General features: G+C 39.5%; 1 pseudogene; it reads right to left on the reverse strand.

Moving 5' to 3' along the window:
* Positions 1-5,182: 5,182 nt before the first annotated feature.
* On the reverse strand, positions 5,183-10,524 carry LOC114196525 (chromatin modification-related protein MEAF6 pseudogene; annotated as a pseudogene).

The following is a 10,524-nucleotide window of genomic DNA, read 5'->3' on the forward strand; positions in this document are numbered from 1 at the left end:
GCTATTTTAATTCAGTATCTTCTGAGCCTGAGATTAGTAACAGGTCTCTAGGGAAATGCTCTCAGAGTGTGGGACTGAAGGAAGCGGGACTGGGTGAGGGAATCTGTGAAGTGTGATGAAATTGTAACAGGTCTTGGCTGGTTCCACAGGGAGCTTCGGAGCTGGGTTAGCTCTTCAAAGCTGCTCAGGCCTTGGTACATCCACATCAACCAAGATGTGGGTTGAAACCAGGGAGAAAATGTGAGCCCAGGAAGGTAGTCTCTTTAGCTGAGGGCATTTCCAGAGAGGTACTTAGCAAAGACTTGTTGGAGCCAACACTGCCAGGAGCTGGGGATTAGGTGCTGCTGTTCTAAGAGGACCTGGTGGGTGTTATTGGCACATCACATTATCGATGACAGGATCTCAAATTGTTTTACCTTTTGTTTTTTTTTAAACCTGGTGGCCTATTCTAAAAAAGTAGAATTCTAGAATGAAAAGGACTTTATTAATTATTTACTTGGACTGTGTTTCAGCTAGGAAAAGGATTCCAAAGAGGAGGTAACTTGTGGGTTCACAGTTACTCTGTGGCTCAGCCAAAATCAAAATTCCAATTTTGTGACATTCTAGTTTCCATCTCTACATCATGCTATTTTCAATGATTAGGATCCAAAAACAAATGGAAATGGACATATGACTCCAAAAGGTCCAATGGATCCAACAGACATGCCAAAAGTGTCAAATTAAGTTAGAGTATCTTTTAGTATGGTTTTAACAGCCCAACATACACATTACCCCCAAAGCCCTGTATATGTTGTGTGACAGGGCTTGTGTTTTGGTTCAGTAAATATGTATTTAGAGTATAATATGTGCCAGGGTTTGTACCTCTGGAGAAGGTGGCCTTGTGGGCACTTTGGGCAGGTCCTGGGGTCTTCCCCCAACTTCTGCTTCCCATTGCCCCTGTGAGTCATGCCCTACACAGTTCCTTCCCCAACCCTCTTGGCTTCTCATTTGCCTATTTTAGATTTGTTCTATACTCTTACCCAAAAGTATCAACATGGACTTTCTAGGATGCAGCTCCTAAAACTTCCCTTAGGCTCACCATGATATTGTGACTTATAATAAATATATATTTGATCTTTGTTCCCATTCTTAGCATAGAGCTCCTAAAAACTTTGGAATTTCCTGGGACGAGAGTAATAAAGTTGTCTTGTTATTCATAACAAGCCCCTTTAAACCACTTCTTGGTTTATGTTAATGAGGAGGCTTTTGTGAGGCACCTAATGGGGACTGGTTGCCAGTGAAGCCAACCATATGATTAGAAGGTTGGAATTTTTAGTTCCCATGTCCTCCCCACCCCACCCTCCACCTTGATCTGTGAGGAGGTCAGATAGGATTGAGATTGAGTTCAATCACTAAAGGTCAATGATGTAATCAATTGTGCCTTATGTAAGGAAGCTTCCATAAAAACACAAAAGGATGGGGTTCAGAGAGATGTTGGATTGGTGAACCTATGGAGATGCTGGGAGTGTGATATGCCTGGAGAGGGCATGGAAGCTCTACATCTCTTTCTGCATTCCTTACCCTACACAACTCTGCTCTCTGTTCTTGAATTATATGTTTTAAAACAAACTGGTAATCTAGTGAGTAAACTAGTTTCCTGAATTTTGTGAGCTGCTCTAGCAAAGTAATCAAACCCAAAGAGGGGTTTTGGGAACTTCTGCAAGTAAGTCAGAAGCACAGGCAGTAGACCTGGGCTTGTTATTGGCATCTGAAGTGAAGGGCAGTTTTACAGGGCTTAAATCTGAGCCCTTAATCTGTAGATAGATAATCTCCCAGTAGATAGTGTCAGAATTGAGTTGAATTGTAGGACACTCAGCTGGTGTCTTGAGAATTGCTGGGTGGTGTGGAAAAACCCACACACAGAATTGGTGTCAGAATCCTACTCCACACCAATACTCCCATGGAGCATGAGAGGCCACGACTATGACCCCACTTAGTCCCTGGGACCTCAATAGTCAGTTCCAGAGCAGCAGCTTTTTTGAGAAAATCTAACCAGAGGGATGGCATTCCCACTGAAAAATGATAGACAAAACAATACTTAGTTTTCTAAGCTAGAAATGAGGCAGGTCTTCGTAGTGAAGACTTTGGTTAATATCTTCCTAAACTCTGGTAAATTGTCTTTATAATTTACAGAGATTATTCTTTGGCATTTGAATTTTTGTTAGTGTTGCTGTTGTATTGATGATTAGATTTTTCTCCTTCTACCATTATGTTTTATAGGAAAGCTACGGTTTGTTTTCCTCATAGTCAACTTATTGTTTCCTCTTATTAGCTCTGAGACCCTTTTATGTAATTCATTTGGATTTTTTAAGCATATAAACACAGCATTTGTAAATAATGAATTTGGTTTCAAATTCCAATATTGATTCTTTTCTAAAATTTTCATCTTATTGCATTAACCAGAAATTCCAGAAAATATTAAATAATAATGGGTTATAACAAGCAACTTTCTTTATCTCTGATTTTAACAAGAATGCCTTTAGTGTTTCACTATTAACATTTATTCTTGGATCCATCAAACATTTACTGAACACATTCTAAGAGCTGGGTTCTGTGCTAGTGCTGGGGATACAAGCTGAAGAGGACACACAAGATCTAGGCTCCAAAACATAAAACTGATTAGGGGCTTGAAACAGGCATTCTGTATAAAGTCATTTTGTCACTAGGAGCAGAGGTAGCCTAAGAAACCCAGCTTTCTTAATTATTTTACGTTTGTGATTAGGATTGGGTAACATATATTACCCAGTGTTTTTTTTTCAAGTTATTATTTAAATTCTACTTAATTAACATACTGTGTAATACTCGTTTCAGGAGTAGAATTTAGTGATTCATCACTTACATATAACACCCAGTGATCAACACAACAAGTGCCCTCCTTAATACCCATCACGCATTTAGCCCACCTCCCTGCTCACCTCCCCTCCAGCAACTCTCAGTTTGTACTCTCTAGCTTAGAGTTTCTTATGGTTTGCTTCCCTCTCTTTTTTTTTTTTCCCTTTCCCATGTTCAACTGTTTTGTTTCTTAAATTCCAATATGAGTGAAATTACATGGTATTTGTCTATCTTGGACTGACTCATTCCACTTGGCATAATACACTCTAGTTCCATCCACATCATTGCAAATGGCAAGATTTCATTCTTTTTGATGGCTGAAATATTCCATTGTGTATATTCCATGTAGAATATATATACCACATCTTATTTGTCCATTCATAAGTCAATGGACATTTAGACTCTTTCCATAATATGGCTATTGTTGATAATGCTGCCGTAAACATCAGGGTGCATATGCCCCTTCAAATTAGTACTGTTGTATCCTTTGGGTAAATACCTACTAATGCAATTGCTGGGTCCTAAGGTAGTTCTATTTTTAACTTTTTGAGGAACCTCCATACTGTTTTCCAGAGTGGCTGCACCAGTTTGCATTCCCACCAGCAGTGCAAGAGGGTTCCCCTTTCTCTGCATTGTCACCAACATCTGTTGTTTCCTGTGTTGTTGATTTTAGCCATTCTGACTGATGTGAGGTGGTATCTCACTGTTTTGATTTGTATTTCCCTGATGATGAATGATGTTAAGCATCTTTTCACGTATATGTTAGCCATCAGGATATTTTCTTTGGAAAACTGTTTGTTCTGTCCATTTCTTAACAAGATTATTTATATTTTAGGTGTTGAGTTTGATAAGTTCTTTATAGATTTTGGATACTAACCCTTTATCAGATATGTCATTTGCAAATATCTTCTCCCATTCTGTAGGTTGACTTTTGGTTTTGTTGATTGTTTTCTTCACTGTGCAGAAGCTTTTTATATTGATGAAATACTAATAATTCATTTTTGCTTTTGATTCCCTTACTTCCAGAAATATGTCTAGTAAGATGTTGCTATGTTCGAGGTCAAAGAAGTTGCTGTCTGTGTTCTCCTCTAGGATTTTGATGGTTTCCTGTCTCAAATGTAGGTCTTTTGGGGTGCTTGGGTGGCTCAATTGTCTGCCTTTGGCTCGGGTCATGATCCCAGAGTCCTGGGATCGAGCCCTGCCGTGGGCTCCCTGCTCAGTGGGAAGTCTGCTTCTCCCTCTGCCTCTCCCCCTGGCTTGTGCTCTCTCTTGCTCGCTCTCTCTCTCTCTCTCAAATAAATAAAATCTTAAAAAAATTTGTGTCTTTTATCCATTTTGAGTTTATCTTTGTGTATGGTGTAAAAAAGTGGTCCAGTTTCATTCTTCTGCATGTGGCTGTCCAGTTTTCCCAGCACTATTTGTTGAAGAGACTGTCTTTTTTCCATTGGCTATTCTTTCCTGCTTTGTCAAAGGTTAGTTGACCATAGAGTTGTGGGGCCATTTCTGAGTTTTCTATTCTGTTGCACTGATCTGTTTTTGTTCCAGTACCATACTGTCTTGATGACTGTAGCTTTGTAATAGAGCTTGAAGTCCAGAATTGTGATGCCTCCAGGTTTCCTTTTCTTTTTCAAGATTGCTTTGGCTATTTGGGGGTCTTTTGTGGTTCCATACAAATTTTAGGAGTGTTTGTTCTAGCTCTGTGAAAAATGCTGGTGTTTTTTTTTTTTTTTTTTTTTCAGGTTTAAAAGTAAAGCATGAGAAGTCAACACCTGTGAAATTTTATTTATAGAAAAGAATAAAAATATCTATTTTAAAAGGATTGATTTAAACTTAGGTTTTTCAGCTTTTCCTGTTCCTTGAACATGAAACTGCCTCCAATGCAGAAAGATTTAAGATAGGTAATTATTAAATAAACCCTCTTTACCTTCCCCCTGCAAAAACACAGAGCCAAGTTGCCCATTTTCTTTATGGTAAACCAGATTATTTTCAATGAAGAATATTGATCCACTGCATGAAGCAGATGATCAGATATGTCGGCAGGAAAGTATGAGCTGTACAACGGAATTACAAAAAGTCCCCAAAGAAAAGAAGATGGTAAAAACAATAGAAAAATAATAAAACACAAACAAAATAAGAAAATGCCCAATATTTACAGCCTCCCTCTGAAACGTGACCTATGTTCTACCTTCAGCATAAAACAAAACCAGAGAACATTTCTCAGTGGGTATCACAGATGAAGCTGGTGCCAGCCAGTTTGGGGGGACACATTTATTCCAAGAAGGGAGAAATGCACAGTTAGTAACTTGCTGGAATTATAACCATGTCTTGGTCTTCTTGCAGTTCTGTTACTAAAAATGACACACAGTAAATGATCCAATGTGGTCTTACAGAAAGGACTTGCCACCACGTTTCAGAACAAACTATTCAGAGTCACAGGCACTGGGTCTGGGAAAGCAGAGGTGGATGGCTGCGCACTCAGGTGAGGGATACGTATCTTTGTGAGGTTGGAGTAGGGAAGCAGGGCTCTACAGCCTGGAAGCTTCTGCACTAATGAGTCTTCTAATAGTCAGCTCGTGGTTTTTTGTTTAACTTCAGATCAGTCCTGTGTTGGTTTTTATTTTTTCGTTTTTTATGGAGGCTGTGATGACCCCCTGAGGAAGGAGAAGAAGCAGCCTTCTGAGGCTTCACTCCCTGCACAGATCCGTCCAGGTCCTCAGGATCCTCCTGGCTGGGTTCATTCTCCTGATTATGGAAGTCTGGAGAAGTATCACTTTCTGTCCCACTTCCTGGCTCCCTCTTTTCAATGAGCTGATCCTGAACTCCTGTCAATGCACTTACTGCAGCTGCTGAAGTAACTGAGGATTTACTGAAGAGCTGCTCAGCTTCCTTAAACTTCCGGTTCCTTAGATCATTTTTGCTATTGGAGTTTTTCTGGTTGGTCAGATACTGATCCCAGCCACGAATAATATTGCCATACACCTAAGTGTCTTCCAGGTAGCTTCCTTCAAAAGCATAGATCTGTCTCTCCAAGTTTGCCAGTGTTTCTGCCAGCTCCTGCTTCCGCTTCAGGAGCTCCCCTAGCTCGCACCGGGTGTCCGGGATCTGGGGGCACCCTTGTTGTGTATCACCATGTTCAGCTCTCTGGTGGTATTTTGATCGGGATTGTGTTGAATGTGTAGATTGCTTTGGGTATAGACATTTTAACAATATTTGTTCTTCCAGTCCATGAGCACGGAATGTTTTTTTCCATTTCTGTGTGTCTTCCTCAATTTCATCGTAAATATTCTATAGTTTTCAGAGTACAGATCCTTTACCTCTTTGATTAGGTTTATTCCTAGGTAGCTTATGATTTTTGGTGCAGTTGTAAGTGGGATCAATTTCTTGATTTTTTTCTGCTGCTTTATTATTTGTGTATAGAAATGTCACAGATTTCTGTACATTGACTTTATATCCTGTGACTTTGCTGAATTCATGGTTTAGTTCTAGCAATTTTGTGATGGAGTCTTTTGGGTTTTCTACATAGAGTATCATGTCATCTGCAAATAATGAAAGTTTGACTTCTTTCTTGCCAATTTGGATGTTTTTTATTTCTTTGTTTTCTGATTGCTGAGGCTAGGTCTTCCAGTACTATGTTGAATAACAAGGTGAGAGTGGACATCCCTGTCTTGTTCCTAACTATAGAGAAAACTCTGTTTTTCCCCATTGAGGATGACATTAGCTGTGTGTGTTTGGTATTTGGCCTTTATGATACTGAGGCATGCTCCTTCTATCCCTACTTTCCTGAGGATTTTTATCAAGAATGGATACTGTATTTGTCAAATGCTTTTTCTGCAACTCTTGAGAGGATCATATGGTTCTTGTCCTTTCTCTTATTAATGTGATGTGTCATGTCAATTGACTTGCAAACACTGAAGCACCCCTACAGCCCAGAAATAAATCCCACTTGACCACGGTGAGTCATTCTTTCAACGTACTGTTGCATCTTATCAGCTAGTATTTTGGTGAGAATTTTTGCATGCATGTTCATCAGGGATATTGGCTGTAATTCTCCTTTTTAGTGGGGTCTTTATCTGGTTTTGGAATCAAGGTGATGGTGGCCTCACAGAATGACTTGGGAAGTTTTCCTTCCATTTCCATTTTTTGGGAATAATTTTAAAAGAGTAGGTATTTACTCTTCTTTAAATATTTGGTAGAATTCCCCTAGGAAGTCATCTGGCCCTGGACTTTCGTTTATTGGGAGATTTTTGATTACTGATTAAATTTCTTTGCTTGTTATGGGTCTGTTCAAATTTTCAATTTCTTCCTGTTACAGTTTTGGTAGTTTGTGTGTTTCTAGGAATTTGTCCATTTCTTTCAGATTGTCTAATTTGTTGGCATATAATTTTTTCATAATATTTTCTTACAACTGTTTGTATTTCTGTGGTGTTTGTTGTGATCTCTCCTATTTCATTCATGATTTTATTTATTTGGGTCCTTTCTCTTTTCTTTTTCATAAGTCTCTTTTCTTTTCATAAGTGATTTATCAATTTTGCTAATTCCTTCAAAGAACTAGCTCCTACTTTTGTTGATCTGTTCTATCGTCTTCTTTTGTTTGTTTGTTTCTATATCACTGACTTCTGCTCTAATCTTTATTATTTCCCAGCTTCTGCTGGCTTTACGCTTTATTTGCTTTCCTTTCTAGCTCCTTTAGTTGTAAGTTTAGGTTGTATATTTGAGACTTTTCTTGCTTCTTGAGGCAGGCCTGTATTGCAGTATACTTCCCTCTTAGGACTGCCTTTGCTGCATCCAAAAGGTTTTGGACTGTCATGTTATCATTTTCATTTTCTTCCATGTATTTTTTTAAATTCTTTTTTAATTTCCTGGTTTATTATTTTTTAATATTTTATTTATTTATTTGAAAGAATGAGTGAGAGAGAGCACGAGCAGAAGGAAGGGCAGAGGGAGAGGGAGAAGCAGACTCCCTGCTGAGCAGGGATTCCCAAGGCGGAGCTCGATCTCAGAACCCTGAGATCATGACCTGAGCCGAAGGCAGATACTTAACTGACTGAGCCACCCAGGCACCCCTAATTTCCTGATTTAACTATTCATTCTTTAGTAGGACGTTCTTTAACCTCCATGTGTTTGTGATATTTCCAAATTTTTTCTTGTGGTGAACTTCAAGTTTCATAGCAGTGTGGTTAGAAAAGATGCATGGTATGAGCTCAATCTTTTTGTACTTCCTGAGGACTGATTTGTGACCCAGTATATGATTTATTCTGGAGAATGTTCCATGTGCACTTGAAAGGAATGTGTATTCTGCCGCTTTAGGATGAAATGTTCTAAATATATCCGTTAAGTCCATCTGGTTCAGTGTGTCATTCAAAGCCATTGTTTCGATTTTCTGCTTAGATGATCTTTCCATTGCTGCGAGTGGGGTGTTAAAGTCCCTTACTGTTATTGCATTATTATCAATGAGTTTCCTTATGTTTGTTATTAACTGATGTATATATTTGGGTGCTCCCAAGTTAGGGTCATAAATATTTACAATTGTTAGATCTTCTTGTTGGATAGACCCCTTTATTATGATATGGCACCCTTCTTCATCTCTTATTACAGTCTTTGGTTTAAAATCTAATTTGTATAAGGATGGTTACTCTGGCTTTCTTTTGATGTCCATTAACGTGATAGACGGTTTTCCATCCCCTCACTCTCAACTGGAGGTGTCTTTAGGTCTAAACTGAGTCTCTTATAAGTGGCATACTGATGGGTCTTGTTGTTTTATCCATTCTGATGCTCTATGTTTTTTGATTGTAGCATTTAGTCCATTGACATTCAAGAGTAATTATTGATAGATATGAATTTAGTGCCATTTTATTCCCTGTAATGTCACTGTTTGTGGAGAGTTTCCTCTGTTCCTTTCTAATCATTGTTGCTTTTGGTCTTTTTTTCCCACTCAAAGGGTCCCCTTTAGTATTTCTTGCAGGGCTGGTTTGATGGTTATGAACTCCTTTAGTTTTTGTTTGTCTGGGAAGCTCTTATCTCTCCTTCTGTTCTGAATAATAGCCTTGCTGGATAAAGTATTCTTGGCTGCATATTTTTCCCATTCAGCACACTGAATGTATCATGCCACTGTCTTCTGGCCTGCCAAGTTTCTGTGGAGAGATCTGCTATAAACCTGCTTTCTCTTCCCTTGCTGCTTTCAGGATTCTTTCCTTATCTCTGTATTTTGCAAATATTACTACAATATGTATTTTTGGCCAGCTTTTGTTTGCTTTGAAGGGAGTTATCTTGCTTGCTGGATTTGGATGTCTGTTTCATTCCCCAGATTAAGGAAGTTTTCAGCTATAATTTTCTCAAATAACCTCCTGCCCCCTTTTCACTGTGTTCTTTTTCTGGGACTTCTATGATATGAATGTTACTACTCTATGGAGTTGCTGAGTTCCCTAAGTCTATATTTGTAATCCAATACTCTTCTTTCCCTCTTCTTTTTGGCTTCATTATTTTCCATAATTTTATCTTCTATATCACTTATTCATTCCTCTGCTTCTTCCATCCTTGTGGTCATTACCTGCAGTTGGTTTTGTATCTCAGTTATAGCATGTTTTATTTTGGCTTGACTAGTTTTTAGTTCCTTCATCTCTGCTGTAGGGATTCGCTAGTGTCTTCTGTGCTTTTCTCAAACCCAGCTAGTATTCTTATGATTGTAGTTTTAAATTCTAGTTCAGGCATATTACCTATATCTGTTTTGATTAGATCCCTGGCCATGACCTCTTCTTGTTCTTTCTTTTGGGGTGAATTCCTCTGTCTTGGCAACTTGTCTAGGTCACTGTTTTGTGTGTGTGTTAGGAAAGCCTGTTATATTTCCTGCTTCTGAGAGTAATGGCTATATTAAGAAGAGAACCTATACTGATCAGGCCTGGTGCTTCAGGAAATGTTTCAGAATGTGCACTCTGTTGTTGTGTTTTGGCTGCTCTTTCCCTCAGGTCAGTCCTCTGCAGTTTCTCCTTGCCTGCTGTGGGAAGTGTTTGGACCTTGTCCAGTGTATGGTGTTTTAACTAGGTATGCTTTGGTTTGCTTGTTAAAATAAGCCTGAACCTATTTCCACTGGAACTGAAGTTTTGCAGCACTCTATGATCAAGTAGAGTTGGTGGGCATGTGAGGGGCTTGTGCTGGTCTTTTGGGGGAGGGGCCTGCTGCACTGGTTCTCAGGCAGATTTGCTCTAGTAAAGATGCATCTGGGTGCAGGGGGGCAGGGCTTTGTTAAGTGGCTCCAACCTCCACTAGGGTATTGTGTTGTTCACTGAAGTCGGTCAGTGCTGATGGGCAAGGGAAAATGGCCTCACCCCACTCTCTTGTCCCCAGAGTGGGGAGTTTGTGCTTACCACTGTTTAGAAAACCCTCACAGAAGAGAAAATAGTCCCATATCGTGTCCCAAGTTTCTGTCAGATCCCTTCCTCCTCCCTGTCTGTGTCTAAGCTGTTTGCCCACCCGGCAGTTCAGTGTTCCTCTATTTTATCTCAGGCATGCAGCTGGGTTTCAGAAACTCCAAATTTTAGGGAAACAGTGTAGTGTGGACCTGCACTGATCCTCTGGGGGAGGGTATCACCATGATGTTACTGGTGTCAGTTTGTCCCAGAAAAGCAGTTGCACATTGTGCAGGGGCTTGGAGTTCAT

This window comes from Eumetopias jubatus, unplaced genomic scaffold (assembly GCF_037043125.1).
Source record: "Eumetopias jubatus isolate StellerSeaLion01/CBP00866 unplaced genomic scaffold, mEumJub1_p1.0 scaffold_7, whole genome shotgun sequence".
NCBI lineage: Eukaryota > Metazoa > Chordata > Mammalia > Carnivora > Otariidae > Eumetopias > Eumetopias jubatus.